This window comes from Maylandia zebra, linkage group LG13 (genome assembly GCF_041146795.1).
Source record: "Maylandia zebra isolate NMK-2024a linkage group LG13, Mzebra_GT3a, whole genome shotgun sequence".
Lineage (NCBI taxonomy): Eukaryota > Metazoa > Chordata > Actinopteri > Cichliformes > Cichlidae > Maylandia > Maylandia zebra.
The window spans coordinates 4,373,268-4,395,295 of NC_135179.1; the positions used below are offsets into that span (position 1 = coordinate 4,373,268).

Below are 22,028 nucleotides of genomic sequence, written 5' to 3' on the forward strand. Positions count from 1 at the left end.
GGAGGGTCGGTGGGGCCGCTCCAGCCTTCATCAGCTTCGTCTGCCTTCGCTTCAGCCATCCGCCTTCGCTGGAGGGTCTGAGGGACCGCTCCAGCCTTCATCCGCCTTTGCTGGAGGGTCCGGGGGACCGCACCAGTCTTCGTCGTCTGCTGGAGGGTCCGTGGGACCGCTCCAGCCTTCATCAGCTTCGTCTGCCTTCGCTGAGGGGAGGGTCCGTGGGACCGCCCCAGCCTTTGTCGTCGCTGGAGGGTCCGTGGGACCGCTCCAGCCTTCATCCGCCTTCGCTGGAGGGTCCGTGGGACCGCTCCAGCCTTCGTCGTCTGCTGGAGGGTCAGTGGGACCGCTCCAGCCTTCATCGGCTTCGTCTGTCTGGATCAAACTTTTCACTTGGTGTTAAATGTTTGATTTTTGGGTGGGGGGAACTGTTACGTTTCGGTGTTGTCGGTGTGTTGTTTTTGACGTGACTGTTATGTGTTTCCTGTTTTACTTTGAAAGTCTGTGTTATCTTAGTGTTTTCAGTTTACGTTTCCCTGTCTCGTCAGTTCTAATTTGCCCCAGCTGTGTTTCCCTCCTGTTGTCCATTTTCCTGATTGCTCCCTCTATGTATTTAAACCCTGTGTTTCAGTGTGTCATGGTCGCGATCTCCCCCGTGTTGTAAATAGTTTGGTGTTTTGTTGTAAATAAATAGTCTGTTGTAAATAGTTGTGAATGGGTTTGTTAATACTTTCGTCATGGGATATTTTCGTTTTGGGATTTTGGTGGAGAGCCTTCGTGGTTTTATCTTCCTTATCTTTGTTTTTCTACGTTGCACCCCGGTTGCCTAGACCGGGGTGTAACAGTGGGACACACTACTAAAAATATAAAAAGCATACTGAGATCATAATAAAAGTATAGATAAACCCTTCCACCCTCTCAAAGTGGTTTGTTCCAGCTCGCCTCTCCCCTTCTCTGGCTCTAGCGCCGTTGCTGCCAGAGCGATGGTAGCTGACACGCAGTGGAGCAGGGGTGTAAGTGCCTGGCTTAAAACAGGACATATTAGCTGCATTTAACCTTCAGTTACTCTTTATATAGTTAGGTAGGAGTCAGGCCATGTTTCTTTTTAGCTGAAAAACATTAACATCTGGTGCCATTCCAGATATGTTAACATTGTACAATCTTCTGGATAATCAGATCTTCCCCACACTGAAAACTGTTATTCAGGTTGCCCTACAAACCCAGTTAGCAGCTGTAGCTGTGAAAGGTCTTTTAGTGTCTTGAGTCAGCTCCATACCTGGCTGAGAAGGACCATGGGTCAAAGCAGACTCCAGCACCTGGCTGTGATGTCAGTTGAGAAAGATGCTTGAGAGACTTGACCACCAAAATGTGATAGACAGATTTGCCAGCCTCAAGGTGAGCCGACAAAGGATAAAAGAAAAGAAAAAATCTGCAGAGCCATAGTAGTATCTGCAAAAAAGATCTTTTCATACATTGTATACATTGTACCATAGGCCAAGGTGTCTCAATTTTTTAAATTTTTTAATAAAAAGGAACACCGCGGGACGTGACAAAACGTCGCCATGTTACGCCTCAGGAGAGAGAACGGGCTAAAAGACACGTTGATGGTTTGGAGAAAGTAATTACTGAAGTTAACTCAGAAAAATCAATTAGAGAAAAAGACTTTGCAGCGGGAATCGCAAGTTTGAGTCCCACCCGGTATCCAGTAAGGGTCCTGGCTAGACTCCCTTGCTAAAACCAAGCACTGGAATGGTGCGGCTACGTCTCCAGTCTGTCCGCAGCTCGGACACAAGCATCTCACTACATGTTGTACTGTGTATGTGACAAATAAAATTTGAATTTCTTTCTTATTTTCTTTAATCAGTGATGAATGGTAAGATGTTCTAGCTTCACGGAGGGCTTTCTTATAAAGCAACAAACTATTTCTCCAGGCTAAATGTTGATTTTCTAAATTTGTGACACGCCATTTCCTCTCCAGCTTACGAGTAATCTGCTTTAGGGTACGTGTTTGAGAATTATACCACGGAGTCAGGTACTTCTGATCTGAAGCTCTATTTTCACAGGAGCTACAGTATCCAGAGTCGTACGTTGTGAGGAGGCAAAATTATTAAGAAGATAATCGACCTCTGTTGGAGTAGCGTTCAGGTTGCTCTCTCTGCTCTGTGTTGGTACAGAGGTTGAGTTCTTTTGCATTTTTGAAAGAAACCGATTGAGTCTAAAAACAGATTAAATGCCGTGTTGAGGCTTTCGTTTTAGCATCTACATGTTACAATCAGCCACAACAATTATTTTATCTGAGCTGAGGATGGGGTTTGGGGGAGATAACAGGGGCAGAAAAGCTGCAGAGAGGCATGTAAGACTGCAACTCTGCTTCCTGGTGCTCACACTGCACCTATGACTAATTTACAAGGAGAGCAAAGGGAAATGTGAACTTAGCACGTTGTAGCTGTGAAGAGAGAGTGATAAACATTCATTAGAACGTCAGAAAAATTTGTTCTCCAGTATTTAGAAAGTTGACAGTCAGAAGAAACCGGAAGATTACCAGAAGCAGTTACAACAAGTGAACAGCAGGTGTCACACTGCATCAGCCTTCTTTTCTCTGCAGGAGAAACACAGATGAGTGACAAATTAAAGAAACACGCTGCCACTTCAACTACTCACATCTGCTGTCTGTGGGTTTTAATGTGGTGGAAACAGGAAGATTCAGTCTGTAAGGGGCTCATAAAGTTTTTTTTTAATTCATAAAGCCGCTGCCAACTACACTTGATAATAAACAAGTATATACTGTGTATATCTGTGTTATTTTGTTTTTATCAGAATTCTCCAACCCTGGCAGACTCTGTGCTCATTCTGACAGAAATACAAATTCAGTTCTACATGAAAGGTGGTAAAGTCACAGAAACCTCATCAATCATTCAGGACTTCAAAACTGAAATAAAGATTTAAATGTATCCATCATTCATTTAAATGGATATTTGAATAAATCCTGCTATAATCTGACCAGCATTTGGTTTTTTGTATTTATTCACTGGTGCAAAGAGCAGCAGATTCTGTTCTTCTTTAATGACTGTTGTGATCTACTGTTGTCCCAGCCATGATTTTAGTGATGAGCTCACTGTGTTATTTTTGCCTCCCTCTGTGACCCTGTTATAAAGATACTATTCAGCAATTCGCTCTAGCATGTGTGCACATACTGGTGGTTGTATAACAAGACATCAGAGCTTCTTGATGTGGAATAAGCCATCACCTACCTCTCAGCTTTGACATGTTCACTGCTGACACTCTGAAATAATAGCAGCTTACACCATGTTTGCTGTCACAAAGTTTGTTAAATGTTGATCGTTTGTTGTAGCTGTGTTGTGATTTAGGCAACAGCTGTACAGGGGAAGAAGAAAAAAAGACTGTTTATGTTGAAACGAAATTGCATGTCCCTTTGAGAAGGACAGACATTGACTACAGTCAACAGAGCTGGAGGGATGATGCTTAGCTGTGCAGACAGTTTGAATTAAAATGCGTCCTGCTGTTCCTGATTTCATGTTTGGGCTTTTGTAAATGTGAACACCAATGAGTACAGGGTGGGGTTAGTAAAGTAAGCTAGCACGACTTCCCCGTTCAAGACAAACTTGTCATATTGCAGACTTTACACACTGGTTCAGCTGGAAGCAGTCCTGAGACAAGTAAGAGCAATGTTTACCTTACTCACATTATCTCTACATGAAGAGCAGCATAGTAATGAAGAAACTGACTCATAATAAGGACAAGTCCATATTTTCAGACAGCATATTGTAGTCATGACACCACCTGCTTTTCGTTTGTGCTTGCAGTGAGGCTCTGTGTAAATGCAGTGCTGTCAATGTGTTTCCTGCTAATATATATATGCATGTGTCTGTTGGTAATATAAGAACTGTACTTGGTTTATGAGAGCTCAAATAGTATTAGCAATTTGTGGTGTATATGATGAATATAATATAATATACAATTGAACTGTCCATATTAGATACACATTGCTAAAATAGTCTCATAAAACATATCTTTAATAAATCTTGCCTCAATCATAGTTACTACAGTTACTGTTGCAAAGACATTTTTTTTACTGTTGTTGGTGTCCTGGAACATTTTCTGAGGAATTTCAGGATGACTTTTATTCCTTGACATTTAAATATATATAATCCATCAATGAAATACAGATTTTTCCTCACTTTAAAGTCATATATCTGATACAAAAATACATAATTAATGCTGGGTAGAGAAGGAACATAACTAATTCAACAAGACTGAAGTTTCTGGAATTGTTGCTACTGCCGGTTTCTGTCTTTGGCTTGCAGTTGGTGGGACTAAAAGATTATAGGTACTGTAAATAGTTTAGTGCTATAGAGCAAAAACAGATATGCCTAATTAAATGGCAGAGCAGGGACGGGACTATGGTCTGTCAAAATGAGACAGAGAGGAAATTCCAACAAATTGCAGAATTATAATGACATGAGTAAGGGAGCCACAGGAGAGTACACTTATGTCTCTGTTATCTCTATGTGAGAAGTGGGTTGCACTGTGACTATAACCACAAATGGTATGGATGTGTTTTAAAAACTGTGATTTTTGTAACAATTTTGTAACCATTCTGTGTCACAACTGTGTGTGCTGGGCAAACGGTGTGGGAGAAAATGGAACAGAAAAAGTGGAAAATATAAAATGTTGAAAATCTAAATAAAGGCAAGCACCGCACAATCAAGCGGCCTGTGATAAACGCTGTGAAGCTAATTAGCCGGCTAATAATAATGATAACAAGAACAACAATACTAATAGTACTACTACTACTACTACTACTACTACTACTACTACTACTAATAATAATAATAATAATAATAATAATAATAATAATAATAATAATAATAATAATAATAATAATACCTTAATAATAATACTGTTAAAAATATCCACTTCGCAACCAAAAACAAATACAGAAATGACAAAAGTCAAGACATCAGCCCAGGGACCATTACCAACCGGTCGCAGCAGATGGCCGCCCCTCCCTGAGCCTGGTTCTGCCGGAGGTTTCTTCCTGTTAAAAGGGAGTTTTTCCTTCCCACTGTTGCCAAAGTGCTTGTTCATAGGGGGTCATATGATTGTTGGGCTTTTCTCTGTATCTATGAAGCGCCTTGAGGCGACTTTTGTTATGATTTGGCGCTATATAAATAAAATTGAATTGAATTGAATTGAATTCATATTTTCATACCACGTCCCACCTCTATTCTGTATACCCAGAGTAAATTCTGATATTATTTGGGCTCTTTCATGTTTTTGTTTTCTGTTCAACAGGCTTTTTTTCTTCTTTCCCAATTCACATACAGAAAAGTAGAACAATCTTAAACTAATGCGCTTTCCAACACTTCCTATCCCACACAATGCAGTGGTTTACACAGGAAAGAACCCCATCACAGAAAGTCATGGACAGGAGCAGTATTTCCTTGAAGTGGTGATGTGGATCAACATGTGTGTCTGCCTTCCTTTGACTATACTGATCATCTACTGTGTGTCTTATATGGTAAGTAAATGATGACTTAGATTTTACATTTCTTACATCTCTTTTTGTGAGTCTGCAATTATGAGAATAATTAGAAGATTTAGCAATAAAAGAAAACTCGTGCAGAGGGCTGCAATGATTTGATCTAATGACAATTAGAAATAATCATTAGTTCCGTATGTCATTTCTGGGTGATGACACAGGCTGATTAAATGAATGTACTAAAGAAGGTAAATTTTATAGTAACAGCTCTTGATTTAAAATCTGTATTTATGACAAAGGATAACAAAGTGGTATGGTTAACTCTCGTAATAAAGGTGGAAGGAATGGTTCAAATGTCATTTGTATCGATACTGGTATTAATAATAATGTATACTTGATATATATTGATCCCCATTGCTGGCCTCCTGAGCCAACAGTGCAGATAGTTTCAGTTCAAGTTTATTCGGTCTAGTCTCAAGTTTAGTTCATTTAGGTCTCTGAGTTTATTTGTTTATTGTCTTGTTCATGTTCTCTTGTCTTTTAGGTTCCCTTTGTGTCTTTGTCTTCGTCTCCGTCTCCTGTGACAGTTCACATCTCTGTGTACTCCCTTCCTCTGTGTATCATAGTTTGCGTCTTACTGTTTCCTTTTTTATTTTGACAGCCTCTCTTCCTGTGTTCAGTGTGTTTAGCTTCACCTCACCCATCTCGCTATGACTATTCATTCACTCTCACATGTATTTATGTTGTCAGTTTCCCCTTGTCCCTCAAGCTTTGCATACACTGTGTGATTTTTGGCCCATTTTGAGCTGATTTTTCAGTCGTGCGACCCTTTTGGTAATCGCCCCGAGTTTCGCCTTAATCGTGTCTTGTGCATCGTGTAGTATACATGGCGTAAGGAGAAGTAATTAACACCTCACAACCAGCTCCCGATCATCAATCGCATGGTCGCAAGAAAATCAAACCTGTTTGAAATCCTGTCATCCTCGTTAGAGTGTCAACGTAACCTCTCACACTGAGCACACGCAAACAGAAATGGAAGTGGAAAGACGGAGTAACACAGCAGTCCAGCGTGTGATCTGGACACAAGCGATGGAGGCACAACTTGTAGAACTTTGGCAAGCTCATCCGAGCCTTTTCGATGTGGCCTCACAAAATTATCACGACCGCACCAACCGTGAAAAGAGTTGGATGGACATTGCTGCTCAATCACAGCTGCCTGATCAATGTTTTTCATTAGCAATTTAGCAAAGTTGATGGTGATGGTGGTGGTGTGCGTGTCTGTGTGAGTGAAAGACAGAGAGGGAGAGAGAGCGAGCGACAGATTTTCTGTTATAACCTTCATGGTATGGACGCACAGTGTGAGCGCTCAGGTCGCATCAGAGCACAACCACAAACTTAAATGTTTTTTATTGCGATTTTCTGTGACAGACCAACACAAAGTAGCACAAGTAGCAAATTGTGAAGTGGTAGAAAAATTATACATGGTTTTCAAAATTTTAAGCAAATAAAAATCTGAAAAGTGTGACGCCCATTTGAATTGAGGCCCCCCCCCCCCCCCCGTGTCAGCAGTTACAGCTGTAAGTCTTTTGGGGTATGTCTCTATCAGCTTTGCACATCTAGAGACTTGAATTATTGCTGGTTGTATCACCTACGACAACTGAGGAAGTTCAGGGTCTCTCCAAAGATCCTCAGGATTTTCTATACAGGCGCTGTGGAGAGCATCCTCACACAGAACATGACATCGTGGTTCGGGAACAGCTGTGTGAAGGACCAAAAAGCTCTCCAGAGAGTGATCCGTACAGCAGAACGCTGCTGCAGGATTGCTCTCCCCCCGCTTCAGGACACCTACACCAGGAGATGCCGGACTAGAGCAGCGCAGATACTGAAGGACCCGTCCCATCCTGGCAACAAACTGTTCCAACTTCTGCAATCTGGTAGAAGGTTCCGCATCTTCCGGGCAAGGACAAGAGACTCAAGAGGAGCTTCTATCCCCAAGCCATCCGTGCCCTAAACACACACACCCGCCCTCTCACATCATCTATAACTGACTGAGACAGGACTCTTCCAGACACTAAACCAAGGCACAATGTACATTTCAATTCCTTTAATTTTAAATATGTTTATATTGTCTATCCTGTAAAATAGTCAGATGTCTATTCATATTAATGTACAGAATTCACCTGCTTGCTGCTACTACTGCACATTCACCCAGTGTATGTATGTATATATATATATATATATATATATATATATATATATATATAATGTTCTTCCTCTACACCCCCCCCCCCCCCCCCCCCCCAATTTTTGCACATGTCGAGGAGCGTGTCAGGCTACATTTCACTGTGTGTTATACTTGTATAACTATGCATGTGACAAATAAAGAACCTTGAACCTTGAACCTTGTTCATTACAAAATAGCTCAAGCTCAGAGTGTCTGTGAACAGCAATTTTCAAGTGAATGGCCAGCTTTACCTGCTGAGACGTTATAATAAATATCGATCTAATTAATTAATAATTACATTACATTTATATTTCCTGCAGGTGCAGAAGAGTCAGGTCTCTATCATCTATTACACAAATCTCCTCATCACCAATCTAATCCAGATCTGCATAATGACCCTTTGGGTGACAAGAGTGGAAAGCATCATCACCATCATTATTTATTACTGTGTTATGATGGCCAACCTTTACTTCAGGATGTGCATTGCTCTGGAAAGGTACCTGTTCAGTGTGTGTGCATCCTTGCATGTCTCTAAACATGATCTTTGTACTGTGAAGCATCCTTACAGTCAGAAATGTACTATTGTGCACTGTGATAATCAGAATTTGTGTTTCTCTTGTGTTACAGGTATTTTTCCATCACACACCCACTGCTGGACTGTCTCAGAAACACTAAGAGCTTGGTGGTGGTCTGTGTTCTGGTCTGGGTTTTTTGTTTTGTCAGTGTCCCTCTTGCCATAGTTTTAAATACATTTCAACATTTAATTATTTATGTCATTATTCCTGCTCCTGTGTTCATCTTCTGCTTAGCTCAGACTTTCAGAGCCCTGCCTGCCGTCAGCTCGATGTCCACTGTGGAAAAACAAAGAAGTCTAGGAACTCTGACTGTGTTGTTCTTAAACTACGTTGTAACAATCCTTCCCACAATTGCCTGTTATGTTCTTGATAATCATATCAGTTGGATTTTGTTTCTGCTCATTCCTCTGGTGGACTTGTTTTTTTTCATCTTCACTGTATGTGTGTGGTGTGAGGACAGCACTGCATCAGATGAAGAATATGATGATGAGTGCGGCTTACTTTAGAACAGACAGGAGTGTTGATGAAAACAGAGTCAAGAGAGAGAAACAAGGATGCAAATGGTTGAAGAGTTTCTGCAAAATGAGGCAAAAAACATCCTTTACAAATACTGTTGCATGAGGACATCAGACTGTCAGCCATGCTTCTCTCAACTGAAGTGTGTCCGTAAATAATTTAAAAATGTTTCATAATCTGCATGAACGCTTATTTGATTCCAATATTAACCTTTTTTTTTAATTTCTCATATTGATGTTAGTGCAGTGGTTCTCTAGGTGTGTGGCCAGAGTTCTGACAGATGAGGTGCAACTCACCTGGCAGATAAGTTACGCAGAACTAATGTTTAACATCAGAATCACTTTGACAGCATAACAAAGAAATGGGCAGCAGTTACGTTAATAATATGCGCATCTGCTGCAACAGATAGCCGCAATAAAGAAGTGTACTGAAAGTGCATGATTGCGGATGCCGCTCAGGAGTGTCCGCCTCCTCTGCATCTGCACCGCAGACCACCAAGTTATATAGTTTTCATCTCTGTTCACAAGTTTCTGGATTTCTTTATTTTTAATAAGACTAAGACTGAACCTTATTTTTCCATGTTTGGCAATCTTCAAATTCTGTTTAACATGTTACTTTTTAGAAGAAGTGGTGCAGACTAATGAAGCAGTCTAGTGGCAAAAGTTACAAATAGTTGTTTGAAATGAAAGTTGTTTGTTTAAAACAAAAATTACTGAAGGATTCATTGTGAATGAGTTTATTATCTAAATAACGTTGCAGCTCGGCTTTTCTGTCATTGTTTTGTTTAGATGGGGCATGAAAGTATTTTTTTCCTGCCATGTGGGGAATGATATAAAAAGTTTTTTGCCTCATCATATTTCTGTAGTCCTCACCTGTGAAAGGCTGATGGAGTATGATGATGGTGGTGTGGACAGCTAAGCTTGTGAAGGAGACAACTCAAAAACGAGGTGACATATGAGCTTCAAATTGATACCACATCATATCTATTAAAAATCTTGTATAAGTTTAAATCTGCATAACCTCAAACTCACTCTCAGAGGACAAGTTTTCTGAAAATCTTGTGAATGTCATAACTCAAGAACAAGCTGACATAGAATTTTGCAATTGTTGAGTCTCTCATTCATTTTATAAGAGACTCTTTAAAGTTAACACATTGTTTTTCTGGACTACATTTGTGTTGCCCCATAATAACATTTGCATTTCTTCTGATCTATTGGCTGATGGCAGCAGGTATTACTAAAACGTTTGCAATTTTTGCATCTATGCAGTGTAAAGCTGCAGCACAGGCAGATGAACTAAAGCAATGTCTAAGCATGACAAAATACACCAAGGGGCACAAAATACAAGGATGATGAGCTTTGAGTGTTGTTACCGGCTATTTACGCTTATGTTGTATTTTTAATCTGTGTTTGTGCACATGTATGTTTGTGTATGGACTTTTGTACGTATAAGTATATAGATATATGTACATTAGTATATATCTTGTTATTTCTGGGGTTACAAAACCATATGCAAAACCAAATACTCTGGCTTCCTGTTTTTAGGAGAATGGCCTCCCATCTCAGTAACATATTAGCAAAACCTCAGCTACCCAAACCACCTGCTGTTAGAATGTAAATACTATATGCTGATGTAGGTTAAGCAATACTCATGGTTTGTGCATGTATAAAAGGGGAAATGTTGTTGGTAAGTCAGTTACGTCTCTGAGCACATCGGTTTTCAGTGAAGATAGAAATCTTTAAACATGCGGTATCATCGAGGCTGCTACGTTAAGCAGCTCTCATCTGATGTGTCTGTGGGTTTTCATGTGGTGGACACAGGAAGACTGAGTTACTAAAGCTCTCATAAAGTCACACGCGTGGTTTAATAAAAATTTAATAAAGTGTATTAAAAGCCAAATGTAGTTTTTAGCAAAGAGAAGCAAAACATGTATAAACATGAATTAATTTGAGTTTTAATGCCTGCTGGATATGGATCAAGATTAAATTTTTACTGGTTTGCATTGCAAATTTCCAGTCTAGTGCCATCCACTGTAAATACACTGAACAAAACTATAAACGCAACACTTTTGTTTTTGCTCCCATTTTTCATGAGCTGAACTTAAAGATGTGAAACATTTTCTACATACACAAAGGACCCATTACTATCAAATACTGTTGACAAATCTGTCTACAGCACAGTGATGTGTAGCATTGTAGCATATTTACAGGAAGAAATGTGGGATAAACTTCTTCTTGCTGCTCTGCAAGAAGATCATATTCTCCATAAAACAAGTGCAACAATGTTGACTTTTACACATTGTTCATAAATCAGAATAATACTCCATGTGGGATCATAGCACCAAGCAGAACTACTGAGCCACCTTTGTGAACATGTAAAATACATGCAACAACAAACAGGACTTCAATGGGTGACCTCATGCTGACTGCATGCATCTTCCATCTGTGACGGGCGTTCATCTTTGTCAATGAGTGTTCAGAAATACAGCAGAGAAGCAAAATTAAAAAACATGATGGAAAAAATGTTCCAGTGTAAACTGGCTGAACTTACAGCAACATGATAGTTTTATTACATGGAGTTCACATCTCTCTAACACTGAACAGCTTCCAGATAAAGACTGTTAGTCACTGTGGTTATCAACCACCTCCAACAAGAAACAGCGGTATAGAAAGGGCTTTAAAAAGGTCAGATATGAATCGGCAGTTTAGTTGTTGACAGTGTCGAAATACATGAAGCTGGTTAGGTTTGGGAAACAGCTGTACTGGGTTTTTATCATTGTTTACAGGTTATAGAAACTTTTCTGAAATAAACACAGAATTCAAGGCCTGTCTGACCAAAAACAAACATCTTTATAGATCTATGATCGAATTATGTCTGCAGTTTATCTGCAGCCAGTCAGCTTAAGAGAGGGTACGACTGGCCTGTACAGGCAGGATCCAGCTGTGACTACTGTAGAGGCTTTGAGTTCAAATGTTTGATGGTTAATGACAGCATGTTCATGCTGCAACATCTGCACTGTGATTTTATGATTTTACACATTCACGTTTGTTTACATAAAATAAAACATAAGAGATAATTCACTGTTTCATGAGCTACAGTCAGCACTGTGTGTGTGTGTGTGTGTGTGTGTGTGTGTGTGTGTGTGTGTGTGTGTGTGTGTGTGTGTGTGTGTGTGTGTGTGTGTGTGAGAGAGAGAGAGAGAGAGAGAGAGTCAGGGGATGGGGTATAATGTAAGCTGCCACAACTTCCTGACTCAAGACAAAAATTATCAAATTGCAGTTTTTACAGTTTTCAGCTGGAAGCAGTCCTGAGGTAAATACAGACGACTCCTATCACTCATATTCACATTATTTCTATTTGAAGAGCAGCAAATTATGAGAAAACTGACCTTCATCAGATATCTTACTGAAGTTTTAAAGTTACACTCTTTTCTTTTGTGCTTGTAGTGAGCTTCTGGATGAATGCGCTACTTTTTTACTTCCTAAAAAAGTTTGATTCTTGTGAATCGAGCTTGCTTTCAAGAATTAAATAAAGATTTACTGAAACTGCAGAGGGAATTTTCTGTTTTCACTGTTCTTGGTGGAATAATGTGGAATTTCTGAATCATTAAAAAAAATCAATTTCCTTTAGAAGTCTGAACATAAATCAAACTGAGCAAACTCCGGTCAGCTGTAGTTCAGACATATATAGCATTGGGCTCTATCATAGTTACATTGTCAGTTCACCAGGCCTTGTTTCTTCTTTTCATCCGTTGTTTCTTTTCTAATAGTGTTAACATGCTGCCTTTTCCAGAAACAATATTTTTCTCTGAAGAAAAAGTTTTTTACTGCAATTTCATCACTGAAAGCTGGAAAAAGATGCTGCCCATCATAGTTATGGTTGCATGGATCTATGTTTTTGACTGCCTGCCTTTGACCATACAGGTCCTTTGTTTTGTGGGCTGTGTGGTAAGTAAATAGTAAATTACTTTCATGTGTTTTTATGTCAGCATGTGAATAATTTTGAGATTTTTTTTAAAAGCCGATTTATAATAATAAAAAAAATCATTAGTTATTTGTTGCATGGACATTAAGCACTGATTCTTGTTTACAATGGATAACCTCAAAAAATTTACGTAATACTAAAGTAAATCAGAAACACACATCCTACACTATTTGATTGAATAGAGACCGAGGCAGGAAGTAAAACTAACAAAGGACACAAAAGAAAATGACCTTCACAGTAAACCAGGAAGCAACCCAACCATCAAGACCTATCAGATACAGAGACAAGAACACTTCCATAAACTGATATGGACTGAGCCTGCTGTCCCAGTATGCAGTACAAACACTGTTATACTGAGTCTTCCTTTTACTTCATTAATGTGACTTAAATACATGTTTCCTGCAGGCAAGAAGGAATCAGGTCCCTGTCATCTATTACATAAACCTCATCCTTTCCAATGTGATCAAGATTTGCGCCTTCAACATGACAAAAGCAAAACCAAATGACCGCACAGTCTCCAGCACTGCTTCGGTTTTTTACCTGTTGGGTGTGATGGCCAGTCTTTACTTCAAGATGTGCATTGCTCTGGAAAGGTACCTATTTGTCTCAGTGTGTGCGCTTTGTACTGTAAATGAAGCATCCTTATGGTTCTGAACTGTGATATGCAGAGTATCTGTCTTGTGTTGCAGGTATTTCTTCATCGCCTGCCCCCTGCTGGACTTCATCAGAAAAACCAAGACTTCTGTGCTGGTCTGTCTTCTGGTCTGGACCCTTTGTGTTTTCAGTTGCCCTCTTGGAGTATTATTAGAGCAGTCTGAACGCATCTTTATTTTTGCCTTGTTTCCTGCTCCCCTGTTCATCTGCTGTCTAGCTGGGACTCTCAGATCTCTGCCTGATGCCACCTCAGTGCCCAGTGAGGAAAAACAAAGAATTATAGGAACTTTGGTTCTGTTGTTGGTTAGTTACTGTCTGATTATCATACCTACAATCATCCTAATAGTTTTGGAACCATATCTTTTTGACAGTTACTTCATTTCCATCTTCTCTCTGCTCAATTCTTTTGAGATCTTGATTCTGTTTGTCATTATGTGTAGAAGTCCAGTTGAAAATCTGCTGGCATGTCTGTGCTGCTGCAGCAGATCCAGCAAGAGATCATCAGTGTGAGTGATGGCAGCACACACGAGTGGGTTCATGTCAACAAGGAAAGGAAAAGAGATAAGAGGAGAACACAGCAGGAGAGAGGCTGAGAAAGCAAGCAAACAATCTATTTCACTAGAACCCTCATTCACTAAAATGTGTATGGAACGTAAAATTTGTGCATAAAATCATTGTCAGATTTAGGAAATGTGTGCACGATTGTACATATTTTAGTAAATCAGACTCATTCTAAACGAAGGGGCTTGGCAGCAGTGCTGCCTGCCCCTATTTTTCTATTTAAGGAAGACATTTACCCAGAGGTGAAATTGACTAAAGAAAATGAGTAAAAAAATTGAATTGGCTTTAAATTCCAAAGGCCAATTGTGCTACCACTGCTGGTAACACTAGGGGAATTGGATCAAAAACTTTAATCTGAGCACCCAGAGGAGTGACCCTAAAACTGGGGGCATGCCTCCAACAGATCCCAGGAACAACATCTCTAGGAACAGCAAAGATCCTGCACAGGATGCCCAATCTAGAAGGATAAAGACGGGCCAGTGGGGATTTTTTTTTTTTCAATTTCAGTTTAAAATTGTATTAATTGTTTTCTCACAGTAACATTTGTATTTCCTCTGATTTATTGAGTCACATGTCACATGTAAAGGTTTCAGGACACCGCCTCGAGACCTGGAGTTTGACACCTGTGGCCTATAGTAACTTCAGTTTTGTATGTTAAGTATACATCTATATTTTCTTATTCTTGCAAAAGTTTGGTCATATTCCATTTTATTCTGTGCTTTATGTCACTGTCAACTTTTTTCATTCGTGTTGGGTGGGGTTGTGTTCTGTAGGGCCAGGTGGTTTTATCTCTTCCTTAAATCGTGGAAAAAACATTTTTGGTTGAACTAACTTTAACTTTAAAAACACCAAAGATGATATAGTAAACCGTGAAATCATTATCTTTGTCAGCAGAAAGATGTGACAACATTTGAACCGTCACCATTTTTTAGCCACTAGATGGAGACACAGGGTTGAAAATAGGATGGTGTTTTAGAGGTTTGTGTGACGGTGAATCTGTTTGACTATTCTGTGTTTACAGTTGAAGAGGGACAATAAATTGTCCACAGTTTGTTTGGTTTTTTTTGGTAGTAACTTGTTAGATATGTATTCAATCATTTGTCTTTGGTGTATTTCCTTTGTGGTGCACTGCACTCTGTAATTGTAGACCTGCCTGGAAAATCCAGTAGCGAGTTAGATCCCCGGCACACCACCAACCAATTCATGTTTCTAACCACTTTTTCCCCACTCTGTGACACACTCCCTGAGGAACAAACTCGCACTATTGGTGATTGTGTTTTAGGAAATGTGAGGCTAGAGACATCAGCACCTGGCTGAGGATAAATAAAGACTTCATAAATAATAATTGAGTAAATGATTTAATAACAGATGAACATATCAGTTGTGTGTGTGTGTGTGTGTGTGTGGGGGGGGGGGGGGTGTTAGACTAGGTGAATGAGGCTTGTAAAAAAGTGCTTTGAGTGTTCAAATAAAGCAGAAGAGCACTATGTAAGTATCAGTCCTTTTGCTTTGTGTAGTTGTGCTTGTGTTAAAGGTGGAAATGTTCTATAGACTTGTTTTGACACAAGTGCTCTCACACTGAAGATTGCACATTTAAAACCCATGTTATCAACTTGGTGTTTGCTGCCACATCACCTGCTCTGTTGGGTCTGTGAAATTTTATTGTAGTGGAAAAAGGAAGATCGAACTTGTAAAGAGTTCATAAAGTCACAAACATGGTTTCAAATAAACTGCCAACTGCAGTTTTTAGAAAAGCTAAGCTAAACGTGTGTACACACACTGCATTTAGCACTGTGTCTATGGTGCAGAAGCTTTAAGTTTATCCTGACTGGCTGTTGTCAGTGTGAACACCAGTGAGTACAGGGTGGAGTCCATAAAGTGTTACCACAATTTCCTCGTTCAAGACAAATTCGTCATATTGCAGTTTTCACCCACTGGTTCAGCTGGAAGCAGTCCTGAGACAAGTAAGAGCAAAGCTTATACTAATTCATATTATTTCTACTTGAAGAGCAACATAGTTATGAAGAAACTGGCTTATAATTAGAACAAATCAGCATTTTCAGACAGCATGTGGAAGTCATAGTACTACCAACTTTTCTTTTGTGCGTGCAGTGAGCTTCTGTGTGAATGCAGAGGATGTAAATGTGCAGCTTTACTGTACTTTTTATTTGACAGAGAAAATCGGATATTTGTGTTCACGTCTTTGTTTAATACAGTTTTAAAGAGGACAGGTGTTTGATCCTGCTGAAGTCAATATATGAAATGAATTGCCTATTTTATCCACAAGTCTAATAAAAAATATCCATGAGGATTATTTAAAGTTATATAGAGGTGTTTTTGTCTTTATTTGTTAACAATTTAAAAGGAATTTCTGAATCACCTTTATTCACATTTAAACAAGTTAACTGAAATAATGAAAGGTAGATTTTACCTGACTTTAAAGTTATTATATTAATTATATATTGATTAATCTTAATTTTACAGGCGTACAGACACGTTCTTGTGTATGCTCTTCCTTGTTTTGTCCTTTTTTAAATTATTTTATGATTTGTTACATCAGTTCAGCAGGTTTTGCTTCTTCTTTATCAGTTTCATCCACAATTTCATGTCAACATAAGAACAATGTTAACCTGCTGTTTTGTTTTTTCTACCACCACCTGTGTGCTTCACAAAAGTGTTGTACATCAGACATCTTGGATCATACATAAATACGATAACAAAATGTTATCAACATGAGCGATATTTCCTTGAAGTGGTGATGTGGATTTACGTGTGTGTCTGCCTTCCTTTGACCGTACTGATCATCTACTACGTGTGTTGTGTGGTAAGTAAATGAAGTAAATAGTCCCTTAGATTCAATGTGTAATGTAATATAATAATAAATTTTTCCATCAGATGCAAAGGAGTCAGGTCCCTGTCATCTATTACACAAACCTCCTCCTCTCCAATCTAATCCGGATCTGCATAATGATCGTTTGGATCATAAGAGTGGAAAGCAGCATGAGTGGTATTATTTACAACTTGTGTGAGATGGTCGGTCTTTACTTCAAGGTGTGCATTGCTCTGGAAAGGTACCTCTCTGTCTTTTAATGTGTGCGTTCGTGCATTTCTATGAACATCATATTGTACTGTGAAGAATCCTCACAGTCATAAACCTTTTTTTGTACTATGACAGTCAGAATTTGTGTCTCTCTTGTGTTGCAGGTGTTTTTTCATCACACTCCCACTGTTGGACTGCCTCAGACAACCTAAGAGTTCTGTGCTGCTCTGTGTCCTGGTCTGGGCTTTTTGTATTGTCAGTTTCCCTCTTGCCATAGTTTTACATCAGTTCATACATTTACTTATTTATGCTGCCCTCCCTGGCCCCCTGTTCATCTTCTGCTTAGCTCGGACCTTCAGAGCCCTGCCTGCTGCCACCTCAGTGCCCACTCAGGAGAAACGTCGAAGTCTAGGAATTTTAATTCTGTTGTTCTTTAAGTACTTTGTACTGATACTGATTCCCATATCCATCTTTCATAATGAACGTATTCCCTTTGAAATCAATTGGATCTTCTTTTTGCTCTGTCCTTTTGTGGACTTAGTTTTGTGTCTTTTCATGCGGCAGGGGCGCATTGACAGGCTGCTGGCATGTCTGTGCTCATCGGTGTGACTGACGGCAGCAGTGAGAGGTGTGGTGATGAAAACAGAGTCAGGAGAGCAAAAGAGGGGGAAGAGTTGATATCAGAGTGTCAGAGTTTTTTGATAAATGAAGCAAACAACAGCTGATATCTGCATCTCAGCCACGCTTTTCTCACTTCAGCTATCCATGTGTAAATAATTTCAAAATTACTTTATAATCACTTTTAAACACTCATTGTATTCCAGTAGTAAACACATTTTTCTTTTCTTTTTCAATTGTTTTTTCATCGAGATTTTAAAAGTGTTTTGTTTTCCCTTCCTTGTAATTATGATCACCAGTTAATATTCATTTGTTTCTACATGCAAATAATGTATCCAAATGTTTGTAACTTTTTAAATTTGAATTTGAATTTTTATTTATACCATCTCTCATTCATTTTTGTATGGAACTCTTTAAGGTTATTTGCATTTCCTCTGATCTACCCACTGATGCTACAGCAGCACGTGTTATTAAAAACTTTGCATCTCTTTATGCACCCATGATCCTTAGTTTCGGCTCTCTAATAAAAAAAAAAGTCCCTGATCCTGATCCCTGGTCTCAATCCAGGTGTCTTCTTGCTTTCCCTGATATGAAGAAATCTGAACCTTGCAGGTCAAATTATATCAGTCGGGCAGCTCTCCTTTCGATTGTGGTACTTGATCACCTGAGATGGGTTTAGAAGCCTGGACTATCTCTGACTTACATGATTTAACAAAAAGTCTAAACTTTAAGATCACGTCATTCCATTTCCTTTGTTGTTCTTAAGATCAGTGTCGGTCAAGTTACTTGAAAAAAGTAATCAGTAAGTAATTACTGATTACTTCCCCAAAAAAGCAATCCCATTACTTTACTGATTACTTATTTTCGAAAGTAATTAATTACTTAGTTACTTAGTTACTATTAGATTATTCTGTTATTATATGTTACCTTATATATGTAATCAAAGTAGTTGAATTAGAATACTGCTGTAGATCACATTATACCCTTTAATATAGAGTGTGTGAGCTGTATGTAGTTTAGTTCTCATTATACTTTTGAGTTAACAGAACATATTCACATATTAGTTCATTAGATAAATGTGCATCACTCTGTATCCTGGATCAGCTGTGAATGTCTTACACTGTTTTCTTGAAATGTTTTATTGCTGAATCATGTGAAGAAGGCTGTAAGAAGGAGACTAGGTGTCTGGGCAGAAGAGATAAAACCACATTCCTTACCCCCCTTCCTACTTCATACAGAAAGACAGGGAGGCAAGGTCAGGAGCCAGGCTCGCTAAGAATTAGAAAAACATGTGAAGATGCAGCTTTTATGACAAAGAGGGGGGCTGGTACTAGCTATAAAAGTCTGTGAAAGTTGCTACCATTTTGAGACATGTGCCTGACCCTCTGGTAGCATCTCTCCCGTCCGGACGTTGTAATGCTCTGACTGTTGAATTGTATGGAAATAAATGATTGTTGATTGAGCATATATACACCGAGTATTGTCCTTCCTTCAGCCCAAAGATTCAAAGAATTGGGTGATTTTCAACATTACTTTTTAAAAACACGATTTACAACCTGGAGAGGTGATAAAGTGATAGATCTTTCAGCCCAGTTCTACTTTTTCTGCATAATCCATCATACAAAATGTAATCAAATGGAAAAGTCTCTTTTTAAAATTTGTTTTATTAGTTTTAATCTTTTAACTTTATGCATCAAGCAAAAATTTAATTATATGCAACATTCTCTGACTGGAAGAAATTAGTTTAACATTTAAACCTATTTTCTGCACATTCCAGCACATAAATAAAATATTTTTTTGTTTTTACACTCAGTCTTTCAAATAGATGCAAGTAAAACACAGCAGAAAATAAATAAAGTCAAAGACTAGCGGTCCTTTTGCTCTATTTTCACCTGTAAAGCAGGAGTGGGGCAGGCGGAGGTTTACCCTGGTGCAGGTGTGCCGCGGTCAGTGGAAGAATCTGCGAGTTTCTCTGTGAGTTTCCCATTATGTCGTAGCTACTCGGTGCTTATTTAGGGGTTTTCTTCCCACGCACAACGGACACTAATGTTTTGGTCACTTTTTATGGAATCAAACTCAAAGTAAGGTCAGTACTTCCACGCTTTAAACGCTGCACGCTCAAACTCTCTCCCGCACTCGATATATTATCCATTGTTGATCTGCACACAGCTGTTGTCACAAACGTCGCACTCGCTTACATCACTGTCATGAGATACTCTCGCAGAAAAATAACGGTTTTAGTAACGCAGTAACGCAGCGTTCCTACGGGAAAGTAACGGTAATCTAATTACCGTTTTTGCAATAGTAATCCCTTACTTTAGTCGTTACTTGAAAAAAGTAATCAGATTACGCGTTACTGCCCATCTCTGCTTAAGACAGAGAATTCACATCACATTTAAATATTCAGTCATATATGAATATTTCTTGAGCAGTGTTGGGGAGTAACGGAATACATGTACCGCCGTTACGTATTTAAAATACAAAATATGAGTAACTGTATTCCGTTACAGTTACCGTTTAAAAAGGTGGTATTTAGAATACAGTTACTTAGTTGAAATAAATGGATTACACGGCGGTATTTTCCTGTTTCATATTGTGGCGGGTCAGGACTTTGGGTTTTGTTTGACAGCTGTGTTCTGTTGTTCCAGGCGGCAGCGTTACGGTTGCCATGGTGACGCACGCTCTCTGCGACTGTGTGTTTCCTGGGTGAGAGAGCGCTTTTTTTGTTGTTGTTGTTGTGCTAAGCTAATAGGTATGGCGTTATTTTTGTGCCACTATTCTGAGCGCACGTAAAAAAAAGTTTGAGCACACGTAAAAAAAAATTGCAGGTTGTATTTTGAGAAGAAATTGATTTTGAGCGAAGAAAAGCTAAATTTGAGTGAACAAAATTCATTGCTGCGTGCAAAAAATGTATTTCAGTGTTTGCTATTATCCATACACACACACACACACACACACAATAGCAGCCCCTCTTGCTCAGTTTTTGCATTTGCGCTCGCTCGCAATGTGTTGCTCGCGCTCTCAACATTTCTGCCCGTGCGCGCTCAACTCTTTCTGTACACCGTTATATCTGTGCCACACAACCAGCCAATCACAGACTTGGATGCAAAAAAATCTGATTGGCTGTTTTGGTCTCCAATCAGCTTTAAATGACGAAATGCAATATCCCAGAATGCATTTCGTCCAAAACTCAAACGAGGCAGTGGCGGAGGAACACCTTTAATGATATATAGCAGTTGGGGGTCAAAAGAAAGCCATATGTAAAATCTAAAAGTGAGATAGCGGTCAAATAATTCAGAATCTCTAAATTATTATTATGCAGTCCCAATCAAAAGTTTAAAACCATTTGAAAAATGGCAAAAAGTCATATTTTTCATGGTTGGATTTTAACAAAATGTTAACAAAATGAACTTTAAATGTGGATTCATTGTTATTTTCTGTCAGGTAATCACACTGTCATGACGTTCTGATGGCAAAGGCAAAAAAACTTTCCCTTGTTGAACGTGGTCGGGTTGTTGAACTGCATAAGCGGGGTCTCTTGCAGCGTGCCATCGCTGCTTAGTTGGGACGCAGTAAGACAGTGATTTGGATTTTTTCAATAATCCTGAGGGTTATGGAACAAAAAGGCCAAGTGGAAGACCCCAAAAATTTCACCAGCACTGAGCCGGAGGATCCAATTGGCTGTCCAACAATCGTCGACCCAAATTAAGGCCGTTACTGGTGCCGACTGCAGCCCCATAACCATTAGACAGGATCTGAGACTGAAGGGCTTCAAAAACAAAAAACGGCTTCAAAGGCCTCGACTCCTTGAACGCCACAGAACTGACTGTTTGGACTTTCCAACAGCGCGCCAAACATGGAACACTGAAAGGTGGAAGAAAGTTTTATTCTCTGATGAGAAAAAATGTAACCTTGACGGTCCTGATGGTTTCCAGTGTTACTGGTATGACAAGCAGAGCAGACCCCACCTGAGATGTTTTCTACGCCCCATAGTGGAGGGGGCGCCATAATGGCCTGGGGCTTTTTCCTTCAGTGGAAAAACGGAGGTGCAGGAGTGTCAAATGGCCGCTGGCTATGTCCAGATGTTGCAGAGAGCATCCCTCATGACTGAGGGCCGTCGTCTGTGTGGTAACAACTGGGTTTTTCAACAGGACAATGCTTTAGTACACAATGCCCGCAGGACAAGGGACTACTTCCAGGAGAATAACATCACTATTTTGGACCATCCTGCAGCTTCCCCTGATCTAAATCCAGTTGAGAACCTTTGGGGATGGATGGCAAGGAAAGTTTACAATAAATGCCCTTTGTGTGGCTTTATTCACGACTTGGTGATCAACAATAACAGTGGAGCCACTCATT

The 22,028-nt window shown here is 39.5% G+C and overlaps 3 long non-coding RNA genes across 3 annotated transcripts; all 3 read left to right on the forward strand.

Annotated features, from left to right (window-relative positions):
• The first annotated feature begins 3,638 nt into the window (after positions 1-3,638).
• Positions 3,639-10,821, forward strand: LOC143421678 (uncharacterized). Its single transcript, XR_013101239.1, has 4 exons — positions 3,639-3,671; positions 5,403-5,536; positions 8,042-8,217; positions 8,349-10,821. It is a non-coding gene; the product is annotated as an uncharacterized LOC143421678 (long non-coding RNA).
• A 1,787-nt stretch (positions 10,822-12,608) lies between these two features.
• LOC143421727 (uncharacterized) lies at positions 12,609-13,822 on the forward strand. Its single transcript, XR_013101287.1, has 3 exons — positions 12,609-12,759; positions 13,202-13,389; positions 13,486-13,822. It is a non-coding gene; the product is annotated as an uncharacterized LOC143421727 (long non-coding RNA).
• Positions 13,823-15,935: 2,113 nt separating this feature from the next.
• Positions 15,936-19,136, forward strand: LOC101468883 (uncharacterized). Its single transcript, XR_013101240.1, has 4 exons — positions 15,936-15,975; positions 16,687-16,835; positions 16,907-17,082; positions 17,216-19,136. It is a non-coding gene; the product is annotated as an uncharacterized LOC101468883 (long non-coding RNA).
• The last annotated feature ends 2,892 nt before the right edge of the window (positions 19,137-22,028 follow it).